The sequence below is a fragment of the Lissotriton helveticus genome, chromosome 12, assembly GCF_964261635.1.
Source record: "Lissotriton helveticus chromosome 12, aLisHel1.1, whole genome shotgun sequence".
Classification (NCBI taxonomy): domain Eukaryota; kingdom Metazoa; phylum Chordata; class Amphibia; order Caudata; family Salamandridae; genus Lissotriton; species Lissotriton helveticus.
Genome location: NC_136073.1, coordinates 527,590,219 through 527,618,125, shown reverse-complemented (window position 1 = coordinate 527,618,125; position 27,907 = coordinate 527,590,219).

Sequence of the window (27,907 nt, the reverse complement as noted above, 5' to 3'; positions counted from 1 at the left end):
TACTCGATTTCGGGGGCGTAGCCTGAGGGTGGTGGGCGTGGCCTCGTGGTGCCGGGTAAATGGCGGCAAGCCTCAATGTTGATCCACGTCAGCGCTAGGGTCTGCTAGACGTGAGTGCACAAGAGTAGCAGGTAGGCTTTGTTAAAAACACATTAAACAATTACATTTTTAAAAGAAAGTTCGCAATAGCACAACACTTCTCCCAGCTTCCGCCTCAGGAGATTTACCAGTCTTCAGGTCGCGCTAGCAGTCAGCGCTCCTAAAGTACTCGATTTCGGGGGCGTAGCCTGAGGGTGGTGGGCGTGGCCTCGTGGTGCCGGGCAAATGGCGGCAAGCCTCAATGTTGATCCACGTCAGCGCTAGGGTCCGCTAGACGTGAGTGCACAAGAGCAGCAGGTAGGCTTTGTTAAAAACACATTAAACAATTACATTTTTAAAAGAAAGTTCGCAATAGCACAACACTTCTCTCGGCTTCCGCCTCAGGAGATTTACCAGTCCCATGCATGCATCAAACTTAGGGCCAGATGTACTAAGAACTGCTTGAAAAAATGCTGGTTGCAATTTGCAACCAGTATTTCTGAGAGCAGTGTGGTAATTTGTGAGCCGACCAATGTACTAATAGGTCAGTTCGCACCTTACCTATTCCTAGTGAGTCGTAATTAGACCTAGCTCATCAGGGCCCGCAAGAGGCATGGACAGTGTGGGCAGCTGCCCAGGGCCCCGAAGCAGCCCTCTGACTTTGGGCCCCACACCAATACTACACAGCCAGGCCACAGCATAAAAGGTGCCACTTTGCAAGTTCTCCACCTTACTGGGCCCCTCCCCTAGCCTCACTTCTATGGTGTAGAAAGACGAAAACGATGGAAGGGGGCCCCCAGTCCCAATTGCAAGAGGACACGTTCCTCAGGTTGTCCTGCAATGAGGCCTCCAACCCCACCCATGCAGAAGCACAGCAGGGGGACTATTGCCCTGCAGTTTAGCTCCCTGGCCGTATTACCCCTCGTTGAGAAACTAAAAATTAGTTTCTTTACTAAACTTTTCCCATCTAAGAATCTCCTACAGAAGTAAGACTTTCACACAGAAGGCTGATACTACATGGTACAACAGGGCTTTTAAGTCAGCTAAGAGTAAGCTGCTTAGTGCCCTTAAAAGAGGGTTTATGCATGACATAAAGTCAGCCAGAGCAGACTATAAACCAGCCTTTAAACAGGCAAAATCTACATGGGATACAGCAATCTGGAGCGATATTTGGTCTGCAGTCCACTCAGGAGACCAGGTTGGGTTCTGGCATATAATAGCACATGGCGCAAAGACAACCAAAATGAAGCCAGAATCACACTTTCTTCCACAAGACTGAAACATTTTAAATCGCTATATAGCATAATTCAGGTACTGGTAATGCTGGTTGGGCATTCACAGAGGCTGAAGTGTCTGTGGCCATCAAAACTGAAGGCAGGGAAGGCACCTGGATTAGATTGAATCTCGATTAACCTTTTTAAATCCGAAGCGGTAATCTGTGCACCCTACTTTACATGTGTTATTAATGCTATTTTATCTGCAGGTAAGAAACCAACATCATCGAAAGGGGCAGAATTCATTCCTATACACAAGAAGGTTCCAAAGTCTGATCCAGCTTACTACCGCCCGATTAGTCTCATTGATTATAGTCAAAAAATCTTTTGCAAGCTTTTATTAGACCTGTTCCTTACCTGGTTAAACGAAAATAAAAATAAACTTTTAACACCATTCCAGCATGAATTCCATTCCAAAATTAGCATGTTTGATCAAAATTTTAGTTTCAACTAGTCATCATAAAAAGGGGTAGCCTTTATGTGGCCTTTGTAGACCTTAAGGCAGCATTCAATATGTTGCTGAGGAATACGTTTTGGCGCACATTAGGTAATCTAGGGGTTCCCAAACCCCTCCTCAAAGTATTTTCAAGACTCCACCAGAACACCTTTGCACAAGTCAGATGAGGTATAAATGGGGAAAATACTCATCCCTTTAATGTTTAAAAAGGAGTCCGAAAAGGATGTGTCCTCACGCCAACATTGTTCCTGCTGTTTATAAAAGGCTGATTTGATTATTGTGATAACGACTCCCCGGTTCTTGGGGGAATTAAAATACCCGCCTTACAATTCGGGTATGATACTTTATTAGTATAAAAAAAAGCAAGGGCCTAGAAACTCTTTTGAGCAAGTTTATTTCATTTTGCCTCGATCACACCCTGGAAATCAATGCGAGCAAGACAAAATTCATCACTAAAGCTGGAAGGAGAGGAATTGGAGAAAGTACTAGATTTCTATTATCTTGGCATTCACCTCCCTAGTGCAAATACTTGGGGTCCTCAAATCACCAAAAGTACCCTTATAATAAAATAATAAAACATAGGACGGCAGCCATCCAAACATTTGCAAAAAAGACCTTGTTCCACCCAATCTCCCCCCTTCTGGAGGTATGGAGGGCCAAAGCTGTTGCTTCCACTATATATGGGGCAGAACTTTGGGGCCATGTCAATTTAAAACCTTTGGAAGTAGCACAGAATACATTTCTAAGAACAGCCCTTAAACTGCTCCATAATATGCCACTGATCTTTACGCATGACCTAGGACTTCGTCCTATTGTCCCTCTAGCACATCTGAAACCTACTTTGTATTGGCTTTGGATATGGTCCACCCCTGAGTTGACAGACTGCAGGGTGGGGCTGAGAGATGTTTTAGACAAAGCACTGGGAGGAGTTTTGATACCCTGGTTGGATTATATAAAGCAGACCTTGTACTCCATGAAACTACATGAATATTGGTTGTCCCCTGCAACTATTGCATCCTCCGTGACAAAGAAACTGAAGGCCATTTATTGGGAGCTTGAGGAGGCAACATTTTCCAAGCAAGTAGTGTTGGGCCAAATGACTGATTATTTTATAGAATTCGAACCGACCTCGTACTCCGAAAATTATATGAATTATATCGACCCCTCCATTCACAAAAGCTCTTTACGTAAGGTTCAAGTAAGGTACACTTCCTCTTGCTACCTTTACTGCCAAATTGAATGGTAATCAGGGAGGAAGTAAAATATGTCTTGCATGTGGAAGTGCTGAAGAAGCAGATAGCCATCTCCTGTCCAAGGTATTATAAGCAGCATAGGGGTTGAATTGTTCCCTTGTGCAGTTTCTTCAGTGTAACCCAATATAGCATTAAGACTATGTAGAGTGGGCACGTCACCAGTCATTGTCTTTTCCATTGCTCAATATCTGGAAAATAAATGGCCAATTTGTTAAAAACTTGGTCCTTTTACTTTCACAACCGCTGTTGCCAAGCCTTAATGTGATATTCTTTCTTTTTTTTCCTTGTAAACTAAGGGCCATATTCACAAAGGTAAAATTAGATGAAAGTCCAACTTTACAACTTTCAGTTTTCACAAAGGGCATTTACGAGTAGTAAATGCCCTTTGTGAATACTGAAAGTTGTAAAGTTCAGTTTTTGGTATTCACAAAAGACATTTATGAGTAGTAAATGCTTGTTGTGAATACTGAAAGTCGTAAAGTTAGACTTTCGTCTCAGTTTACCTTTATGAATAGGGCGCTATGTCTTTATTGTTTTTAGAACTTCTGATTTTATTGCTGTAATGTATCTGGAACACTTGCACCTGTTTTAGGCTGTCATTTGAGACAGGGCATAGCGAGTAACCTTTTTTCTTTTTTTGTTTTTTGTCCTCATCTCACCAAAATACATCTACAGATTTAGCAAGCTGTCATACTTTACATCTGGGTGCTTCTCGGCTAACTGCATTTGCCTAGGTCATCCCGACCCGCCGCGGGTAGTAGAGGATTGGTGTAATCATTGGACCCAAGGGGTAGACAATCCCTTAAAAAGTTATCAATCGCAAGCGCCGGCCCCAGCATAGCAGAGGATGCCAGATGTTATGCGAGGTTTCCTTGCCGCCTTCTTGTTCTAAACGTTCCATACCAAACGCAGCTTTAAGCCAGCCCTCTCTTTTCGGGGGGATTGAGTCTTTCCACTTTATACATATCTCCCTCCGAGCTAGTAGTATAAGGTATAAAAATAGCCCCTTGTGAATCTGTGCTAACGCCCCGTTAGTAGAATCATTACCCCCAAAAAACACCAGGTGGAGATTTATCTCGATGTTAATTTAAAAAATGTCCTATAGAGCTTCCCCCACAACTTTCCAAAAAGATCTTAACACCGGGCATTCGAAAAAGATGTGGATATCGTCCGCATTGGGTAATTTACACCTAGAACATTTGGGGGGGGGGGGGCAGTGGAGCAAACTTAGATATCTTAGCCGGGGTGTAGGAAAGTCTGTTAAGAACAAAGAGATGATTGTTTTTTAAGCTAGCTGGTTTGATGTGTTTATAAAGTAATTTAAAGGATGGCTCAAAAAAATCTTCAATGTTGTGGGCGAGGGGTGATTGATTCCAGACCGATGTTTGAGGAGGAATATCCAAGTCGTCTGCTTAAAGAAGCCTTGTATACCACATGGATATTTCTTTCTTTTTTGGCTGGACATTTTGCAATAGCCACTTAAGTTCCCAATTCCCAGAGATTTCACCCACTTCTGCCTCGTGCCATGATTTAAGTTAAAGACACTTAAACTTAGAGCGTGTGGAGCCTATCTTGGCTCTTAAGACCTCCCTTGGAAGAAACCCGTCTGCGTCCACCAAATCCGATCATTTAGCCACACCAGCTCTCTTAATTTGGATTGCCAGGCTATCGCCAAGGCAGAGTGTGGTCCCCGGGGAATCGCATATGGGAGCAAAATCGGAGAAATATCCAATACCCAATCTGCGTCTCACTTTATACCATGTCATCAGGGCGGCCTTAAGGACCTTGAGATGCACACGTTTAAAGAATCTTGGGGCCCGAAACTTCTATAGAAACCCTCCTCCTCCAATTCCACCCTCGACCATTCCCATCTCTCCCAAGACCCTACCCCATGTTGTATCAGCTGGAATTGAGAGCGATATTCTGATACCCTTAAATTGACAGGCCGTTAAATGCCAACTGATGTCCTGAAGAGTCAACCCACTATTTGGAAGTTTTCTTCTCAGTTTTTACCAGTTCATCCTAGCACTTTTATGTCCCCAAATAAAGCTCCCAATTTTCCCCTGGATCTTACTAATGCTCTTATTGGAGAAGGTTAAGGGAACTGCGTTAAATAGGTATGTCAGCTTGGGAAGAATACTCATCTTCACCAGATTGACCCTCCCATAGGTCGTCAAAGGGAGATTCCTCCATCTGGGGAAGAGGTAATCAATTTCCTTTATGATTTTATCAAGACTAATAAAGGGAATTTTATTCAGATCCTTAACAATTTTTATACCTAGATACTTAAATTCATTACTAATGGGGCCTCCCCTGTAATTGATGTTCCAACACATCACTGTCATTTTAGTGGAATTAGCTAGATACCCCGAAATTGAGCCAAATTCCTCCAGCAGACTTTCAAGCCGTGGAATGGATGCCTCCGGATCTCTAATATATATAACAACATCGTCAGCATACAATGCTATTTCACACTGATAATTTTGTGATTTAAAAGGACAGATTAAATCATCTAGCCTAATAGTTTGTGCCAAGGGCTCGATGTAAATGTTAAATAAGAGTGGGGATAAGGGGCACCCCTGTCTAGTCCCTCTCTGGATGTCAAAACTGGGAGTCAGGGTGCCATTCAGCAGGATCTTCGCGGAAGCTCCCTGCTAACAATTTCTTATGGCCTGGACAAAGACAGGTCCCATGCCCATACCCTCGAGAACCCCCCCAGAGATAGCTCCAACACACTCGGTCAAAGGCCTTAGCGGCATCTAAAGCCACTACTGCGGAAGGATCCGCCCTCACTTCGGCCAGATCGATATTCCCAATCAAAAGTTGAGTCTGCTCCTGGATGTATCTCCCTACCGTGAAACCTTTTTGATCAATGTTAACCAGACTCGGTACCAATTTCGCCATTCTCCCTGCCAGAATGGCCATAAAGATCTTATAATCAGCATTCAGCAGGGAGATCGGGCGGTAGGAATTGGCCTTTAGTGGGTCTTTCTCTGGCTTCAGTATTAGTACGATTGTAGCTTCTTTCCAGGATCTAGGAACCACTCATGTAGGGCTATAAACTGAGTTAAATAGAGTGTAAAGTGCCGGGGACAGTTCATTCAGAAGAAGTTTATATACTTCGTTCAGGAGAGCATCCAAACCAGCAGATTTATTGTTTTTAGACCTCTTTATTTGATCCCTAATATCTTCAATGGTTTTGGGGGCATCAAGGGCATCCCAACTGAATTCGGTTAGAGCAGGTAGAGATTTGTCCCTTAACCAGGAAGATATTAAATCCTGGGAAGTAGCTAGATCTTCCCTATACAGATCTGAGAAGAATAAAAGAAGACATTTTTGCAAATCTTCTGCCTTGCTAGATTTTTATCCACTACTATTAATAATTAGTTAATTGATGTTATTTTTCAAGCGATCGATCCCGGCCTTCCAGGCTAATAGAGCACCTGCTCTTTCCCCATATTCAACGTTTTCCATCTTCTTCTCTAGCCATTGTGTCCTACATTTCTGATCCAGGAAGCTCCTAAACTCCTGCCTGGCCTCCTCCAGACTTTTCTCCGCTTGTGTCAGTTTTTCTAAGTTCTCCCGATTAAGATTACCCCTTTCCACTTCTAGTTCAGTTATCCTGCTCTCAACGGAATGGAATTCCAAGGCCTTAGCTCGATTTTTAGAGCTCATTATAGCATGTAGCATGCCTCTAAGACTGGCTTTATAAGCATCCCAAACATAATCTATAGACTTGGAACCTAAGTTAAATGAAAAAAATTTCAAAGTAGAGGCTCTGATAGACTGAACATTTCCAGGATCCGACAACATAGATCTATTCAATGTCCATCTAGTTTGCGGACTGTTGCCGTCCTTGGAATACGAAAACAAAAGAGGGGCATGATCGGATAGATGGCTAGTTAAGGCAGATATGTCACATAGGTTATCTAAAACTTCCCTATTAACCAAGACATAGTCTATTCTAGAAGAATGATGATGTTTTTTACTATAAAAGGTAAACCCCTGGGCATCTCCCTTCTTAGCCCTCCAAAGGTGTTCCAAATTCACATCAAGTAAAAGATTTTTCATAACCCTGCAAGATTGCGGGGTCCCTGCAACACAGCTCAAATTGGATCTATCTTTAGATGGATCTAGACAGACATTAAAATCACCTCCTATTATTAAAGGAGGGTTCGCCGTCATCAATTTGTCTTGTAGTTTACTTAGATATGAAGGGTTGTCGACATTTGGATCATAAAAGGAAGAACAAGTCATTTCTACTCCCCCAAAATCCAACTGAGCCATAATCCATCTCCCTGTTTGGTCCGTCTGTACAGATTTAACTACACAGGGGGTCCCCTTCTTCACCAAGATTGCAACCCATCGGCTGTTAATTGATTGCTGAGAGTGGCAAAAACAGTTTATCCACAGGATTTTTTAAAAGATCATATGTGATTCAGTAGAAGTCAAATGAGTCTCCTGTAGAAGACAGACCTGAACTGGCGAAAGTTCTAGATACTTAAGTATCAACCTTTGCCTACGGGGACATCTTAAACCATTCAAATTCCAGAAAATAAAACAGATTTTACTGTCCCTTTTAATATTAACTGCCATTTACTAGGGTACCCTTTCCTTGAAATGTACGGCATTTCTTAAAATACAGATGAGATGAGGGATATTTTTTTTCACCCTCTACTCTCCACCCTGTGAAACCCCCCAGCTTCCCCTCTCCCCCCCCGTGACCCCCTAAACCCTGAGGAACCCTCCCTTGTAGTAGGCTAAGCCTATTCGGACACTGCACCCTCGGGTAATAAATTACTGATAATTAATTCGTGAAACTTGGGTCCTAGAAACCGAGCACTCCAAAACCTCTATTTCCCTCCCTCCTTTTCATATTGTATTCTAGCGATAAGAGCATCCACCTTTTCTGTTGTACGAATCATGTGCATGTGGTTATTCCACATCACGCGTAATGTGGCAGGAAACCTTAATTGGGCCTTTGCCCCAAGTTTTTTTAACTCTCCTAACCTCTTCCCCAACTCCCACTGTCTTGTGGCCGTTATATGCGAGATATCGGATCTAATGGAGAAAGAGAAAGGGGACATATCAGAGAATGGAGAAGGTATTACCCCTTCCTTAAGAACAGCAGTCAAAATCAGCTCCTTCCTTCCTTCATAGGCAGGAGTAGATCAGCTAGTGAATTTGTGCTTGACGCTAAGACCGTATTGTCCTTGGGGGCTGAAATATTTAAACTTTTACAACTGTTTTGGAGACCCTTGTCCACCCATTGTTCTAGTACTTGCTCCTGCCCCGGCCCAAGCTCCTGCACAGGCTCCTGCTCTGCTCTGCTCTTACCCTGCTCTTGCTCCGGTTCTTCTTATAATCCCAGAACTGAGTATCTGTTAGGGAGATTAATCATCGGGTGGACCACAGACTCATTTCCAGTTTCGAACGCTGTACTGACGTTAGGGGAGGTCTGAGTTTCCAATCCCACCAGGCTTGCCTGAATGTTTTTGCTTAAAGGCTCACTGTCATCACTGGTTGATGCCTCCCTCGTTGAACACGCTGGGACCATAGGGGTGGAGGAAGACGCAGACATGGACTTGGGCATAGTTGTGGACGAGGACACGGGTGTTGTCGTGGACAAAGACATAACTGAAGAGAAAGTTTTCAAAGATGGGGTGATTTTAGATTTTACAGTATATGTTTTCTTATCCCTGGTTTTTCCCTTGCCATTGGTCACTTTCGGTTTTACTGGAGTTACAAAGCCACTTGTATTTCCACCTTGCTTACGTTGTTTTATTATTGTTCTGACTTCAAAGATGGGGGGGAGACTCGAAGGGGTAAGATTGAATGAGTGATTACTGTGTTTGATGATAAGTGGGCTGCTCTCACTCGCAGAGTGTACCTACTTATTTTAGGAGGGGAAGTACCCTCTTGAATCCCCTCACTACTCTCCATACAATAGGAAAGAGACTTCCCTTTCTCACCTAAAGGCACACCCGCTTGACACAACGCCGGAAAATTACCACACATAGACTTCTCTTTGCCAGTGAAGGCCCGCAAAACCAGCTTACCAGACAGTAGGTTGTTTAAAGAAAAACTGGCACCTTTAGGATCTTCAGCAGGAGCCGATCACTGAAACTGAGGCCCCCTTACCTGTTCACCATCCTCGTCCTCTGAGAACCACTCGAACCTGCTGCCTGGACAAGCACCCAGACTGGTGCTGACCCTTTCTCTGGTGAACCGGAGCAACAAGGAAGCAATGTCCCGGCATCTCCGCTCATTTGCGGCCTCTATCCACCTTCAGCGCCGAGTCCCTATCTCAGATCCGCCGTCGCTCAGAACACAGAGAACAACCGGAAACACCGGATCGTCTTGAGAAGGAATGTATGGGCCCCCCGCATGTCCTTAAAGGCTGAATGGAGAAAAAAAAGGAAAACTGAGGTGAGGGAAAAGTAACAAATTATTTCATTAGCTCATACGAGCTTCATGAGAGCTTCGGTTTCTGCCCTAATGCGGACCCCGAGGGAGTGTGACCGAGGCCGTTAGTGAGCGGCCGCTGTGGTCCTCCATAGTGAGTAACCTTAGCGGTATTTTGTATTTATACACCTCTGTTTTACACTGGAAAAAAATACCTTTTATGTCCTATGTGTAAAATTAAGTATGCGCATGCTTGAAAATGTATTTCCTTCTTAGTGTTTACTGCTTCTGTTATTTTTATTAACACATATATAATATTATAGATTGATATGTTCAATCAGTACAGTAGGCAAGACGGACCAATTAGGTTTTTGTCTATGGTCAGTACTTGTATATTTGTGTTTGTGCTGCTATCCCATTTTGGTCCTTTTTGAGAAAAATATATGCCTGGCATCTGCACAGCTTTTAGATGATATTGTATCTGCTTTTTTAACTTTCTAAATATATTACTTTTATGGCTATCAATCAAAATAAAGTAAAGTAAGGTGCTTGTAGGTGGCTGAAAGGGAGGAGCTGCAGCTTCAGGGGCAAAGCGGTACAAAAGGGGGGTGGTGATGGACGGAGCATCTGAACCAATCAAACACTCACACCCAGTCAAAAGATCTGGGTTTGATCCATCACCGTTCTTTAGCCCACTCTGCCACCCCAGTTCAGACATGGCTATATGCAAATCAGTCTGACCCTGTGCCTCATGGGAACAGTCCAGCCCGAACTGCCAAGCCAGAGCACCTTGATCCTGTTCGCAGGAGCGAGATGCGAGTGCAGACAAGCCATGCATCGATGTCAAGCCAGCAGTTCAGGTGATGCATCGATGTTCGCCATGCAGAGATGGCGATGTGCCAGTTCCGTAACCAAAATGCAGAGCCGAGATGTGTTTGTTCCAAAGTGCAAGGCCTCTGTTTTCTCTACACTGTGGAGGGGATGCGCCGATCTCTCTACACTTCTACGGTGGTGATGTGCGGTTCGATGTGCGGTTCGATACATTGGTCTCTCAGGGCGTGAGGGTCATTGGCGAAGCCAACAGTAGGTCAACAGATACGGGTATTGGTGAAGCCTTTAGTGAGTTCTTTCGGAATATTTACACAGAGGAACTTAACGTTAATTTGGATGAAAAGAACGAATGGTTGGATAATATAACTCTCCCGGAATTGGAAAGCTCCCAAACTGAAAATATAGATAAAGATATAACGGAATTAGAAGTCTCTAACACTATCAAACAATTAACACAGGGTAAGTCCGCGGGACCAGATGGTCTCCCAGGAGAATTATACAAGGTACTCAACTCTACTCTCACCCCAGTTCTTAAGAACCTTTTTAATGACATACTGATTAGAGGGGAGATACCACCAAGCTCCTGGGGGGAAGCCAATATAGCCTTAATATTAAAAACAGGCAAGGATCCAGCCGAGTGTGGATCATACCGCCCAATCTCGCTCCTCAATAATGATTATAACATTTTTACCTCAATTTTGGCTGCGAGATTGGGAAGTGAGATTGGGTCGATTATTCACCCTGACCAAAAGGGGTTTATTAGAGGCCGGCAATTGGCCGACCCAACCTACGATTTGGTGGGAGCCGCGGACATCGCCTCAACTTTTGGCTTACCCCTGGCCATCATGACCCTCGACGCTACAAAAGCGTTCGACAGAGTAAACTGGGCGTATCTAAATTTAATAATGAATAAATTTCATCTTGGTCCCAAATTCTGCAGGGCCATCGGTTTACTATATTACAACCCCAGAGCATCCCTACTAATGAATGGTACGCGAACAACTCCTTTTAAAATTAGCCGAGGAACAAGGCAGGGTTGCCCTCTATCCCCCCTTCTTTTTAATTTATATGTAGAACCGCTTGCACAGTCTATCAGGGAGGATACTAACATTCCACACTTGACTTTTTCGGGCTGGGAAAAGAAGGTCGGCCTCTATGCCGACGACATACTCGTTTATACAACTGATCCCGCGTCGGCATTCCCTATAATTATAAAGAAAGCGAATGACTTCGGTAAATTCTCTGGATATGAAATTAATGCAGAGAAAACGGAGATCATGGTCTGGAACATTCATAATCTTCAACTCCCGGTAAAATCCTCAATGAGGTACCTGGGAGTTACAATAACCAAAGATTTAGAACACTTGGCTCAAAACAACTTAGCCCGTATCTCCCGAGAATCCCAAATCTTGATGAAAGCGTGGTCTTTCCTCCCGCTTACCATCTACGGGAGAACTAGCCTGATAAAAATGAGTATTCTCCCGAAATGTACTTTTATTTTTAATTCCATCCCGCTAGCCTTTGATACCAAACAGCTTGCAAAATGTCAGCAAAACATTAATTCATTTATCTGGGGATATAAATCCAGCAGACTGGCCTAGAAAAAACTGAGAAGGAGAAGGGAAAAAGGGGGCTCGCATTGCCAGACTTGGAATACTACGCCTGGGCATTTCACTTGTCCCATTCCAGGATGCTACTCAAGATCCCCTGGGAAAATGCAAATGGGCTTATGTATAAGGCAATGCTACTGGGTTCGGACCTTCCAGTGAACGGCTTTCTCTTCAAGTTCGGCCACCAGAAGTTCTTTAAAAAAATTAGATTAAAGTCATTAATGGGCACTCTAAAAGAATGGGTTCAAATAAAATCTAAGGCTGGGATAGGATATCTATCTAAACATGCCCCGATTTGGGACTTACCTGGGCTATCATCACAAGAAGCCAATGCTGTTAAGAGAGTTCTATTAGACGCAGATATAACACAGTGGGGGATCTGCTGGTGGAAGGATCAATCATGGACTGGGATATTTTCAAGCTTAAGGCAACGTCATCACTCTCTTGGATAGTATATCTACAATTAAGCAGCTGGCTTCGAACCCAAACTAACAAGAAAGCAATGATGGGAGAATATAGTCCTTTAGAAAACATCCTAGTTGAGAGACCTGCGGGAAGAAAGGAAGTCGCACTCTTTTATTGGCACATCATAGAGGATGGTGAGAGCGACCTTCACTTTCTGGAAAAACTTTGGGGTGCGGAGGGAGAATCACATATGGAGGATATATGGGAAGAATCTTTTACCCTACTCTATAAAATCGTCAAGCCGGCATGGCTGAGACGTAAACATTTCTTCACACTTCACAGAGCGTATTATTCTCCTAAACGGCTGTCGAAATTCCAACCCGGGAAATGTTGCTGCAAATGCCTTCTCCCAGCAGCCTCAGATCTTCACATGTTTTGCGAGTGCCCGAACATTGCCACCTTTTGGCAAGAAGTTAGGACAACACTTGAATCTATCCTCAGATTATCTATCCCGTGCTCATGGTCTTTAATCATCTTCGGATTAAACAATAACATCAAGGGATTAGAGAGAGACTTTTTGTTCTACGCCATTTTACTGGCAGGAAGAGAAATCTGCAAAAACTGGGTCAATACATACTCTCCAACACATGCAGAGTGGCTCTCCTCATTGTATGCAGCATCAAAGCTGGACCTATCTAGGGCATGTAGCCCTCGTTCATTGAGATTTTGGGACCTTTTGATCAATTGGAGAAGGGATAGTTAGCCAACCCGGGTTTTTTTTTTTTTTCCCGGGTCCGATGATTAGGCCTAAAATCTCTCTGTCCAAAGGGAGCTACCGTACAGTTATTGGACAATGGGCCAATCTGGTCCGAAGGGAGAACGTCCGTCCAAGCTCTGCTGGTGACATCTGGCCTGACTCCCTGGGTACTTGGAGCTTAGTATTGGGCTTCTCCGTGTTGCAGGGGAGCCGGGCCTCGTGTTTTTGCGGCTAGGAGCACAGTTGGATTGGCTTTGATGGCTAATGAGGACAAAAAAAAAAAGACGGACCAATTAGGTTTTTGTCTATGGTCAGTACTTGTATATTTGTGTTTGTGCTGCTATCCCATTTTGGTCCTTTTTGAGAAAAATATATGCCTGGCATCTGCACAGCTTTTAGATGATATTGTATCTGCTTTTTTAACTTTCTAAATATATTACTTTTATGGCTATCGATCAAAATAAAGTAAAGTAAGGTGCTTGTAGGTGGCTGAAAGGGAGGAGCTGCAGCTTCAGGGGCAAAGCGGTACAAAAGGGGGGTGGTGATGGACGGAGCATCTGAACCAATCAAACACTCACAACCAGTCAAAAGATCTGGGTTTGATCCATCACCGTTCTTTAGCCCACTCTGCCACCCCAGTTCAGACATGGCTATATGCAAATCAGTCTGACCCTGTGCCTCATGGGAACAGTCCAGCCCGAACTGCCAAGCCAGAGCACCTTGATCCTGTTCCCAGGAGCGAGATGCGAGTGCAGACAAGCCATGCATCGATGTCAAGCCAGCAGTTCAGGTGATGCATCGATGTTCGCCATGCAGAGATGGCGATGTGCCAGTTCCGTAACCAAAATGCAGAGCCGAGATGTGTTTGTTCCAAAGTGCAAGGCCTCTGTTTTCTCCACACTGTGGAGGGGATGCGCCGATCTCTCTACACTTCTACGGTGGTGATGTGCGGTTCGATACATTGGTCTCTCAGGGCGATGCGTTGGTTCAGTACGCTAGTTCTGCTACGCGCATACTGATTAAGTGTTGATTTCTCTGGTGCAAGTATCTGGGTCCAATTCTAGTGAACCAGGCACAAGACCATGTGAAGAGACTTTGATAACTCTGATTCTCAAACAACAGGAGGCAAGCCAACAAGCCCTTGGTGATCACTTCTGTTGCAAGACAGAGTTCAGCTCTCCCTCAGTAGGGTCAGAGAGCAACAGGCAGCAGGGCAGCACAGCAATAAAGCTAGTCTTCCAGATCAGCAGTCCAGCAGATTGTCAGGCCTTGGGGCAGCACAGCTGTTCCTCTGACAGAGGTCACTACTTATACTCTGTTGTGTCTTTGAAGGGGGGTTACTTCAAAGAAGGGTCATTGTAGTTCCCAGGGGCCCTTTCTTCCCAGCCTGGTTCCGGAGTAGTTGGAGGGCTAAATCATCATTTTGCGTGGGGACAGGACATTGTTTATTGAGGTGTAAGTGTCAACTCCTCCCTGCAGTCCTTCCCAGGAAGAGGTGACAGAATGTAGATGAGTACTCAAATACACATAACCTTTCTGTGTTTGTGGCTGTCTAGAGGGAATGCACAAAGTATAGCTGTCACCCACCCCATATGTGTACGGGAGACAGGCTGCAGGCACAGAGATCTATAAGAGAAGAGAATGTCCACTTTCATAAATGTGGCATTTGTAAAATAGTAATGTCGAATTCAACTTTACCAGTAAAGAGTATTTGTCATTAACATTCCAAAGATATAAAACATGAAGCTGCCACTCCTTTTTAATCAGAAATTACAGCTGAAAATTGTATTAAGGAACTCCCAATGTTAACCTATGAGAGAATTAGGCCTCACAGTAGTGAAAAACAAATGTAGGTGTTTTTCACTACCACATTCAAAACGTAAAAGTACATGTCCTACCTTTTACTTACACAGCACCCTGCCTTATGGACCACCTAGGGCCTACCTTAGGGGTGATATATGTGTAATAAAACTGAAAATTCAGGCTTGGCAAAGTGTTTCAAATGGCAAGTCGAAGTGGCAGTACAACTTCATATGCAGGCTTTGCCGTGGCAGGCCTGAGACGTGTTTAAAGGGTTACTTATATGGGTGGCACAATTAGTGCTGTAGCCTACTAGTAGCATTTAATTTACAGGCCCTGGGTATATGATATAACACTTTACAAGGGACTTACAAGTAAATTAAATCTAAAAAAAATTAAACATTAATGTTACCATGTTTAGTTGAGAAGCATATGCACTCTAGCACTGGTCTGGAGTGGTAAAGTTGAAGTTGAAGTTGAAGTTGAAAGAGTTTTATATAGCGCTCTACTACCAGGCGGTTTCTTGGCGCTGCAGAAGGAGACTATCCTGAGAAGAAAGGGGGAAGTTACGAAGGATATGCTAGGGAAAAGAGATGAGTTTTGAGGGCAGTGCGAAAGTCTAAGTAGCTGGGGATGGATCTAATCGCGAGAGGGAGTGCATTCCAGAAAAGGGGGCAAGGGTCGAAAATCTAGATCCACCAAATTTTTTCCTTTGATAGCGGGGAACGCTGAGGAGGAACTGGGTGGAGGAACGAAGGTTTCTGCCAGGCACATAAGCACTGATCTTGGATCTAATGAAGGCCGGGCAGTGCCGGCTAAAGACATAAAGATCAGGCAGCCCATCTTGAAGAGTGAGCGTTCCATTATGGGGAGCCAGTGGAGGGTCTTTAGCAGGGGAGTGATGTGGCAAGATTTTGGAAGCCTGTAGATGAGGCGGGCCGCTTGGTTTTGAATGAGCTGCAGGCGACGGCGCTCGTATGCAGGAATGCCGACATACAGGCCGTTGCGGTAGTCCAGGCGGTATAAGAACAGCGCTAAGATGATGAGTTTAAGGGCTTCAGCAGTGAAGTACCGGGATATTTTGCGAATGATTCTGAGGGACAGGAAACATGAAGAGACCACCAAACTGATCTGGGGGCGCATTGAGAGGTCTTGGCTGTTTTTTATGCCCAGGGTTTTCACAGAGACAGAGGGAGAGGGAGGGGAACCAAAGGCAGGGGGCCAAAAGGCGGACGTCCAGGGATTGGAAGGACCGCCGATAAGGACCAACACCGTCTTGTCAGGATTCAGTTTTAATTGGTTGAGGTTCATCCAGTTATAGATGAAAATCAAGGTAGAGCGGAACTTGAGAATGGAATCAGAGGAAGAGGAGATTTTGAAGATGAGCTGGAGGTCATCGGCATAGTTAAACGCCGTGACCTCCATATCCTGTACGGCAGCAATAAGGGGGTGAATATAAAGGTTGTAGAGGAGAGGGGAAGAGACGAACCCTGGGGCACCCGACAGGAGACTGGACAAGAAGGAGCAGAGAAGCCCTCCAACTGGACGGCCTGAGAGCGGCCCGCTAAGAAGGAGGTAAGCCAGGTTAGGGCCGAACCTCGTATGCCGGCCCCCTCGACACGGTCCAGAAGAATGGAATGGTCGACCGTGTCGAAGGCGGTGGACAGATCGAGGAGGACCAGAGCCTGCGGGAAATTGTGTCGGCGCTTCTTCTAAGCTCGTCCACCACAGAGAGGACAACAGACTCTGGTAAAGTGGTAAAGTGCTCAGAATCCTAAGGGCAACAAAAAGAATCAGCAAAAAGAGGAGGTAGGCAGGCAAAGGAGAAGACCACCCTAAGGATGACAGGTCTGGCAACTTACCACTGTGATTCTGTATTTGAAAGGAACTCCCTAAACATGCCCCTTCAAAGCCCAAATGGGTATTGGACTGCAAACATAAATTGTGATTCTGTGACTTGTTACCAAATCGCAATTTGTGGTGTGTACATAACAAAAGGCATTTTTGCGATTGCATATGACCCGATTGAGCAACTCTGCCATATGAGACTGCAAAATATTCTTTGTACATCTGGCCCTCCCTGCCTTGACAAGAATAACTGCCTGTTCGGGTCCGGGGGAAAAATTAACTGCAATGGATAAGTGAATATGCACAAAGGAATGGTTTTGTGTCTATTCACCTATCTTGTCAGGTCGGCCTCCGTGGATTGCCCATAATCTCATCATTACCTCAAAATTAGCTAGTGCAAGCATTACATCATTTTGTATATAGTTTGTTTGTAAATCCTATTTATGAGGGCAAAACTCCACCTCTCAGGATTACTTGAATCAGTGTTGGAATTTTGACCTTACAAATAAATTTATATAGACACCCAGCAGAAGAGATGGCCCAAAAACTCATCAGGGTGAATGTCTAACAGAGAAGCTCTCATCAATATTTTTCAATAAGTAGAAGGAAATATAGTGATGTAATTGTTATTTTCCACTCTAAAAAACAAACAATACAACATTTTGGAGCAGATGCAGTATTGTAAATAACTTTTGTATTTCAAAGGATCAGTGCTCAAATAAGGCATCTATTATTCTTTCAAAGGTAAAACCTTATCAGATGTTTACACACACCTATGCATATTTGAATTTAGAGGATAATACTACACAATAAGTTAATAAACTGATTTTTGAATGCATGAAAGTTGCCAAATATTTACATTTTATATGCCCCTCACTTTCTTCACCCACTTTTTTTGTAGTTCTTTCTGCTTGCCTCTGTTTGTCTACACAAGTTGAGCAGCATAACCCCAGAGACCTATCTCCTCTACCTGCATACTGCATTCTTCTATTTCTATATATGTAGGCCCTGATTATGTGTAGGCATAATTGGGGTGTGAAAAAGTGGATTATTAGTTGGAGTGGACGATAGTCAACCGCAAGTGATAAAGGCACTATTCTTCTTAGGTCCAGTAAAGGTTTCAGTAGTTTAACCCTGAGCTCATTCCCTGGTAGAGGGTCGGAGCAGACGGACAGTCTTAACTTAAGAAAATGTGTAAAGCATTTAGAAGCATCAAAACAGTTAAAAAGTTGACAACACAATACAAATCCCACTCCAATTTAGAAAAATAAAGAATATTTTAATGAGCAAAACGGTGAGGGAGTGAGGGTCGAATACAGACACCTGGGCCTGGTCAGAAGTTTCACCTTCTGACTTAGGGCCAGATGTAGGGAGGGTACTACCGGTCGGTAACGGCCAAAATTAACAAAGTTTGGCTGTTACCGACCGATAATAGGCTTTTCTGATGTAGGGGCCGAAATTAACGATTCGTTTTTTTACCGAATCGGTAATTTAAGGAATCGGTAAATTACCGATTTCTTAAATACCGATTCGGTAAATTACCGAATTCCTAATGTAGGGAGCACTTAAATGAGTGCTTATCCTATGTTAGGATTCGTTATTTACCACCAACTACAAGTTAGTGGTAAATAACAAAAACACCCCAAAAAGCAATTTTATGCAAATTGCTTCAGTGCCATGTTGCAGACATACATGCCCTTAGGGCATGTATGTCTGCAACATGTGCACCCATACACAATTGAGGGGTGCAACAGGGTGTCAAAGTGACACCCTGCCACCCTTCAATGTTTTCCCCCGTTTACCGAATCGGTATTTACCGATTCGGTAATTAACATTCATTCCTATGGGCCTCCAGGCCTTTAGGAATGAATGGCAATTACCAAATCGGTAAATACTGATTCGGTAAACACCGAATCTTAACGATTCGGTAATTTTTACCGAATGATTTGCCACATAGCATTTACCGATTCGAAAATACCGAATCAGTAAAATTCGGTATTTTCGAATCGGTAAATGCTATTTACCTACATCTGACCCTTAGTCTCTAAAATTAAAATCCTCAGCTGGGCAAAGGAGTAGGCTGTGGCTGAAATGGGTTCCATGAGTACGGAAAGCCAGCGGGTGAAGATGGAGAAATTCAAAATTTGCATCCAAGGAAATTCCAAGATGCAAAGAAGGTCTGTTTGCCAGACAGATATCCGTGGGGCCTTCACCTGGAGAAGATTCCTACTTTCGAATGTAATCACTTTTTTGAAGCCAGGACTCCTCCAGTAGGGCAACACTTAAAGGTGTAGACCAACAGGGCTTCACAAGGCTGTATACCTCCTCCATGATGTCCCTCTGAAGTGGACTTGCTGCTGAGGAAAAGCTCTAAGATGGTGCAACCTGAATCTTTGGCGTGGCTACAATGAACGTTGTTGGAATGACTTGGCAGGTTTGTCCTGGTCTTCGGTTGGTTCTCTGGGCAAAAAGTCTTGAAAATGTTTCTAAGTTCCAGGGTTTAGGTAGAAGTACACTCTGACAGCAACCAAGGGTTCCAGGACCTCAGGAAAGGACTTACGGGTCAGTGCTCACTTTAAAAAAGTAACCCACAGAGTTTATGGCAGGTCCAGTTAGAACTGGTCAGCTGGGCTCTTTCAAGAATGTGGGCTTCTTGCAGTTTTTGTGACCCTGAAGCTTAACATGAGGTCAGCCAACTGACCCTTGGTATCCACTTCTCAGTCATTGGTACAATTGAGAGAAGGTCCAGCCCTTTGTCTTATCCTCACAGGTAAGAACAGCAGATGCACTCCTTCGTTTGTCTTCCACAGGTCCAGAAGTGTTCTGAAGAAGGTTCTCATGGGTATTACATTTATGCCTGGTACAAGCTTGATGACCTTGGCTCCTCCATAACCAATAGGGAAAATGTTTCCAGGGTAAATCTACCACCTTTTGCATCAGTTACTGTGTGCCCTACTGCAAATAATCCCAGAGAGTCCCTCTTTACCAAAATAAACAAGGTAGTATTTTTCCTCCCTTGTGCAGAGCTCCTGTGCCCACTCTATAGGCGTGGCTACTGAAATCACCAAACCCTCCACTGTGGTCAATCAGACTGGGTTTGGGGGCAGCTCCTCTCCCACTGGGATTGGTGCCTGGCTGGCTAGAATGGACAATAGAAAGAAAACGTCCAGGTGTGAACTAACTGCCTATAACAGGGCAAACCTTTTTAAAGATAATTATGTTCCTCCACCTTGCCCAAATGCCCATCCTGTTAGAGGAAAATGACTAATCCCACACCCAAGCCCTTTGAATCAGCTCTGGGAACCAGTCCACACATAATCATAGAGCTATTCAATTGCTGGGTGACAACTGGAAACTCAGGCAAATGGACTTCTAGAGGCTTTAAGCTTGAAGGTAATTTGTTCACCCAGATTGGTATACCGAGGCAAAAGAAGATATTACTAATGCTGTATTTGTGGTAGTGTGGGTGAGCAGTTAAACTTACCAGAGGATAGTGCAAAGCATTTGTTGTACTCAAAGGCAATAAATGAGGCGCACACTCAAGAATAAATCTGAGACAATTTATAAAAATAACTGATTTTATGTAATTTTTCAGACCAAGAACTTTGTTCTACAGTAAGAACATTTTAGGATATGATTTTTTTAAGTTCTCAAAATGAATTACTTTTGTGCACAATTACGCACCATTGAAGTCAAGGGGAGAAAATAGAAAAATGCATATAAAATAATACATTAGAATTTCGAGGTTCACATTCGGAATTAAGGTACGTTGCACAGCCAGGCTCAATGTTACATCAACTGATTCTCTGGAGAGTCCCAGACTTGGCCGGGAGCAGGGTGCTAAGGTCGTTGCTAGCTGGTGAAGTAGAAGAAGGGGGCCACCTGAAAACACACTGCACCAGGGGTCCTAAAAGGTAGGTCTGGGATGTCCCACTCGAGGGAGCAGGTTCAAAGGGCCTCAGGACCATTAGAGCACAGCTGGTTCGTCGTTACCCAGGCCGGGCGGGCTGGGTGCAGAGTAGATAGGTCAGACGGGCGGGGCATGTCAAGATGTACTTGCAGTCAGGAGCAAGCAGCTTGGAGAAGCACTTTTGGGACAGCTAGACCACTCACCAAGTGGGTCTCAGGGGTCTCAAAGTCTCTTGATTGGTGCTTGCTTCCTGGGCAGTTAGGGTCCGATTGGACTCTTCATCTTGGTGAATGCTGCAAAGGGTCTGGTACCAGGTGTATTGGTGCAGCATAGCTCAGGAGCTCCTGTTGTCTCCAACCTTGGTGGGGAGACAGTTCTGACCCCCCAGAGTTGCTGTAACACTTTTGGTTTGGGTGCTGTGCCACTGTTGCCTTGGAGCAGCAAGACAGTATAACTAGATTCTGCTGTTCCATGCCTGCGGACTGTAGGAAAGTGGTACCTCCACTACTAGGGAGTTCTTTGGTGATTTGTAGTAGATTGGAGGATATCCAGGGTTCTCCCAGGCCTCACAGTTGCAAGACAAGACAGCACACTATGATTGTTGAGGCCTTAAGGCAGCAGGCAAGGTTTGGTGCCAATTTTCGGCAGCAGGGCGTAAGCCCTCGGGTCAAAAGCTCTACTTTGTCCTTTTCTTCTTTATGTCTTTCAAATCTGAGTTCGGGGTCCAGGGATGCCACCTAAGTACTCCATTTATGGGTGTTTAAGGGGTTGACAGGTAGTAGCCAATAGTCTACCTACCGTTAGGGTATCTACACACTCTAAGTAACCACTTGCTGAGGGAATAGGCACTACCCTTACCCTAAATGGCTCATTCCATCACAAACCAAGATGAAGGGAAATAAAAAGTGGGCACCTTAGGGGTAGTGCTGGCTGAATGGGAACCCACCTCCTAATTTATCTAATCTTCCTGCCTGTACTCTCACCGAATGTGTAGCAGGAAAGGGGGGTTGGAATCCTCCACTGGCTGGAGCTGTCTGGTTCGCATTACAAAGGTTGCATCGCCTTTTCAGCTTCCCGCCTTGGAAGGCCACCCTGCCCTGGGAGGTGTGAAGCACTTCCACCCAGAGCAAGCTTTGTTCCTGGCCTCTGAGAGCACAGGCCCTCACTCTATGAGATTAGAAACATGTCTGGTGGTGGCAGGCTGGCTAAGACTGGTCCGAGTCCACACCTGTGCTTGGTAGGTTTTCAGGGGACCCCCTGAAGGGGCTCCTGTGTGCATTTATGAATACATCCAACACTGACCTCATAGTATATATTAAAATGTGCTGCATTTGTGCTTTCCTAACTGCTGATAGATTTAAAAATATTTATTAAGGTCATTTGCCGATATTTACATGTTGTTATGTGCTAATCAAAAATGACATCATACAGCCTACTCTTTCACACTTCCTGCTACCAAGGAAATTTGCCACATTGTTCAGTTAACAAAATCTTCTTAATCTGCAGTCAGAGAAGGAAATGTAAACACCAATCTCCATGTTAAAATAAGCAGCAATTTGTCACAATGCATAGCTGATATTTGTCATCTATCTTTGAACATTCGACTATCAGTGGATGGAATGTTCCAACAGCCTTATTATAACCTTTGGGCTGGGGCTATACAGTTGGTAAAGACCTGAAGCTGTAACTCAGGTTCAGAGTTTTGACAACTGGTTTAGCCATCTGCAGTGAACTGTAAGCAGTGGTGGCTGGCACAGGTAAGAGTGGTGAGGCGGTCGGGGTGGGGGTCGGAGAAGTTGACATACAACGAGATAAGTTAACCGCTTAACCGCGGCAGCAATTCTGCCGCTGCGTGGCGGTTTAGCGGAGTGGGCGGGGCCGTGTCGAGCAATGGACGTGAGCAGCACTACGGAGGTAGTGCTCGCGATGGCGGCCGTTGGTGGACGAACACATAGAAGGTGTTAAATTATATTTTAAAAAAAATAAAACCACTTTCCTTGCACTTGCCGCATCGCTGGCTCTACTCAAAAACAGTATTTGTTTGTAAGTGCTAAACACATGTGATATACCTGTGCATCTGGGAAAAAAACGTTGTTGGTATCAGGAATATTTTTAATAGCAGTTATGCACTGCATTGGGTCAATGCAGATCAGCAAATGATGTGGTATTTTGCTATCAACAGAGGCAAGAATGTCTATGGTGCCAGAGCTATAGAGGCTGGCAGGAGTGAGTGCTGGGCCTTCGAAGCAAAGACAGAGAACACTGGTAGAGTCTCTGCCAGAAAAGAATTCCTTAATGAACTTCTTAGTCTGGAAGGCCTCAGTTAATGGGATGTTGGACTGGTGAAGAGGCTTGCAGAGCAGCAAGAGGAATGGAGGCGATTGGAAGGTGAAGATCAATAGATTTGCAGCATTCGTGATTGGGTCAAGTCCATTAAACATACCACGAAAAAGGCTAGCAATTCACACAGAATACCATATTGAGTTTGCGTTTCAACACAGAAGTAACCCAATAAACACGTTTATACTAAAATATAAAAATAAAGTGTGCATTCATTCAGTTTGTGATTTTATGAAATGTACTTATTTAAACAAAATCAACTGAATATTCACTGTGGCCGAAACCATTATAAATCATGGGACTGAAAGTATTTTACTTAAAGATGATACACCATTTCACAAAGTGTTCTAACGGATTAGTCCAAGCTCCCACTTGGGGATTTTCACTATCATCACACCATATCATAAGTTTCATCTTAAATATAAAAACATTCGGTCGATAAGAAGAGTGTAATGTTCATTTTTCACACCACTGATCTGTTTACAAATGCTCACGGCTTTTCTTACACTTACTTGCAATTATTCAGTGTTCGATGGTGTTGCATTTCTCACAAAATCACTACGTAGGTACTGTAGCAGTTTAAGGTTTATACCTTTTATCTTTATTTACAAGAATTCAAAACCATTTTCATTGAAATGTTTCTCACTTCCGGCCACATTGTCTGTGAAATTTTGAATTGCTTTAAAAGTGTACTTTGTAAATCACGGTGATGTGCTTACCGGGGGACTCCAGGTCCCAGACAGCATTCTCCCAGGAGGCGGGGACTGCAGAGTTGACCAGCGCCTTTGGGCGCACTTAATCAGCCCTAGATCACCACAGCAGCACAGGACGCGTTCACCGGGGGACTCCCGATCCCAGACAGCATTCTAGCAAGAGCCCTAGGCTGCACAACTGACCAGCACCATCAGAAGCACTTAATCAGCCCCTGATCACCACAGCAGCACAGGACACGCTAACCAGGGGACTTCAGGTCCCAGACAGCATTCTCCCAGGAGACAGGGACTGCAGAGTTGACCAGCGCTATTGGGCACACTTAATCAGCCCTAGATCACCACAGCAGCACAGGACGCGTTCACCGGGGGACTCCAGATCCCAGACAGCATTCTAGCAAGAGGCCTGGGCTGCACAACTGACTAGCACCATCAGTAGCACTTAATCAGCCCCAGATCACCACAGCAGCACAGGACGCGCTAACCAGGGGACTCCAGATCCCAGACAGCATTCTACCAGGAGGCGTGGGTTGCACAGCTGACCAGCACCATCAAACGCACGTAATCAGCCCCAGATCACCACAGCAGCACAGGACGCACTCACAGGGGGACTCCAGATCCCAGACAGCATTCTAGCAAGAGGCCTGGGCTCACAACTGACCAGCACCATCAGTAGCACTTAATCAGCCCCAGATCACCACAGCAGCACAGGACGCGCTAACCAGGGGACTCCAGATCCCAGACAGCATTCTACCAGGAGGCGTGGGTTGCACAGCTGACCAGCACCATCAAACGCACGTAATCAGCCCCAGATCACCACAGCACCACAGGACGCGCTCACAGGGGGACTCCAGATCCCAGACAGCATTCTCCCAGGATCCGTTAGCACCAGGAAGAGGCAGAGCAGGGCCACCCCCTTGGCCCTTGGCACTGAGCGCCACAACCTCTGTATTCTTGGATATTGAAGGTACCCTAGCAACTATCTTTTGTATTGATTTATGGTGTATCAAGAATTGGCAAACGAAAGGCTCAAACCAGTCCTGCGGGTTGGACTGCACAACCTAAACAACCCAAACTTCCAAAATGGACAAGTCTGGCGGCCATGAATTGTGTAACAAGTGAGATCAACACTCTAATTGAAGAAATGGAGACTATTTTAAAAAACAAAGACATAAATAGAGAGATAGTTGCTAATGGGGGAAAGGTCCAGATTTATGTATGATGAAACACAGGCCCAGAGAAAAATCCAACTGCACAAATGACTCACCCAAAATGGTGGGACAAAAAATACCTGGTCGTCTTGTCACAGTTGATGCTTTCAAAAACTGCAAAGGGTCTACTCTCTTGAAGAAATTCAGTTTATTTTTGTAAAAAGCATGGTATAGAAAGAAATAGTAATAAAACCAAATATATGGTATTCGGTTCTCACAAAGTAAACAGGGGTAAGGTAGTTTTGGAGGGTGAGATATTGGGAAGAGTTGATGCATTTGATTATTTAGGTGCAAAATTGAATGTCTTACACAGGTAACTGCCCCAAAATCAAGAAAAGTGTGTTATCTGTAAAACAAAGAGCAGGGTTCATCTTAAGATTTGCCAACAGGGCATCTGCTTTTGCAATCACACCCTCCATTGAGATATATAAGATTCAAGCTTGTGGGGCAGCCTTGTACAGGGTGGACTTGTAGTGTTATTGCAACCATGGCACTCTTCCAAAGGCTGAAAACGTTTTGTAAAGACTTTCCACCAGCGCCCCCACTATCCCAATAAGATTCAATTTGAATTTTAGGTCAATTTCTGACATTGCCTACCCTGAGACATATCCAATGCTGGATTAGGTTGTGGACAACTGAGGATTTTGGTACATATAGGGATTGTGTTAGGGCTCTACTAGATGGTCAATCAGTTAGTAAAATTCCTTGGCTATTACATATAGAAAAAGTGACTACTAAATCTGGGCTTGAATTGTTTTTTCATTATATCCTTCTACATTGCCTCAAGATGCTCTTGAGAAACTAAAATCGAGTTACTGGAATGTTGTCACAGGAGCCAAAATATCTGCTGTTTCAATGGCCAGTCTTGTAGATTCCTACCTGCTGTTCAAATGTGCACCTGATTTTACGCCATGTATGAACTTTGTTATTAAGCCAGTTGCACAAGCACTTGACATTAAGTACAGATTATGGATCCTACCCCTGGCTTCCATACTTGTTCTTGGAATATAAAAGAAATGACATCCAACACATGTCTCATGGGTTGTCGAGCAGTTGAGAACAATGAACCGTTGTATGATATAACTACGCATGTCTAAACCACGCAGTCTGAACCACGACTGCATCTTTACCATGCATGCCTTTATAATTAATTTTGATGTAAAGGAATGATTGCTAAAGGGATATGCGTGGTAAATTGCACACCCCAGTCCCACCTGTCATGTGCCCAAACACCTGATACCCCAGCCCTTTAATCTACCCCTTCCCAGCCCTTAAAACTACCCCGACTCCTCACCCTGAGCCCTAACACTCGGACCCTACCCCCAAAAAAAACACCCCAGCCCTTGCATTCCATATTCTTAACTGTGTGCTTTTTTCAAGAAAGTCATTTTTATATTTCACATATGTATGTCATGACAGATTAAATTAGTATATCATTCTTATGTCTATTGAACATGATATACTTATTGAGGTCGTGAAATAATTGAACATCAGGCACTGTCGATGATTGGTAAAAGAACACAGGAAGGAGATATTTAACCAGTGCTGAAGCACTATCTGTAACAAGGAAACCTTGATCCAAATCCTGGTTTCCTCACTGATCAACTTGTGTGATCCTACGCAAATCACTTTACTTCGTTGTGCTTCATTTTAACTTAGGGTCAAATCCGGGGCACATTAAAAGAATCTTCTCTGTAAAAAATCACCTGTGGGTGGTTTAATACAAAATAATGTTGCTTTTCATAAAATTATAATAGTGTTAAAAAATGATATAATGGTGTCCATATGAACAGTGTACATGACAAACTCACATTGTTGGTTCACTCATGCCAGTATCCTTAGGAAATTAATTAACTATTACTTTAAGGAAAAGTCAAGAAAGTGATAGAATCCATTGCACCTACATGAAAGGAAAGCATTCAACATATAACTTATTTTTGAAAGAAGTTTTATCATATTTTCACGTGACTTTACTGTGTATTTTATATGTCAAAAGTCTTTATGCTCTCTCTATGGTCTGGATCTTAGAGCCAAGCCAAGACCCTGGCAGGGATTTTCTGACTTGCCGTTCTCTGCCTGAGAGAAGTTTGTTCGGAAAACTTTAGAGATTCAGAAGGCGGGGTCACTTCTCAGACTTATAGATAAATGATTGAGTATGAAATGATTTAAAGTGAAAATGAGCCTGTACGTTTTTTTATTCGTAATAAAAACAGCGATAAAGTTAATTAACATTGCGTGTGGCTACCCGATTTCATTTTTTGTATATTAAACGGCCAGCTTATGGCTGTGGGCATATATATAAAATGTGTTAGATGAAGTGTCAATTGCAAAGTGTCATCGCAGAGCGTGCGAGATGTTTCTTTGAAATGTTCACGCAAGTGAAACAAAATAAACCAAACCGACTTAAGCTAGTATTTAAACATTTGTAATTTCTTTAAATATTACCGACAGTCATTGATTGTTCATGTGTGTTATGTTAGCAATTTCTAATACGTTGATCAAATGTTAAGTTGTTTTGCTTTTATGACATTTTTGTGGCTTTATTGAACCCAAACACGTCTTTACATTTCAGATCAGAAACGTGAGAGTGGCCAGTGTATTTACATACCTGGTAGGTTCCTATTTCCAGAAACCTATGGCACTTTACATTTTCCAGAATCGCTCTCTCAAGTCAAAACCTAAAAACACTTCGCATGCAACGTTGAATAACAATAATTATGAATTGTAAACTGCAACAAACATTTCTGTTGGTTTTAAAAGTCTAGAAACTGCAGCCACACAATGTATTTTTAGGACTGTGGATATATAGGACTGTATGACATTGGCCATATTGAATACCATGTGTGAATTTCAATAAGTATTCAGATGCAAATGTGAGTAAACTTGTGTTTTCCCAGGAATTCCTAGACAATTACTTGTAGGAGAATCTTGCATGTTAATCACAAGTTAACAATCAATGGGTTCTAAAGGAGTGGTTTTTTTTAATTAATTGTTGCTTTATTGCATTTTTAGGCTACC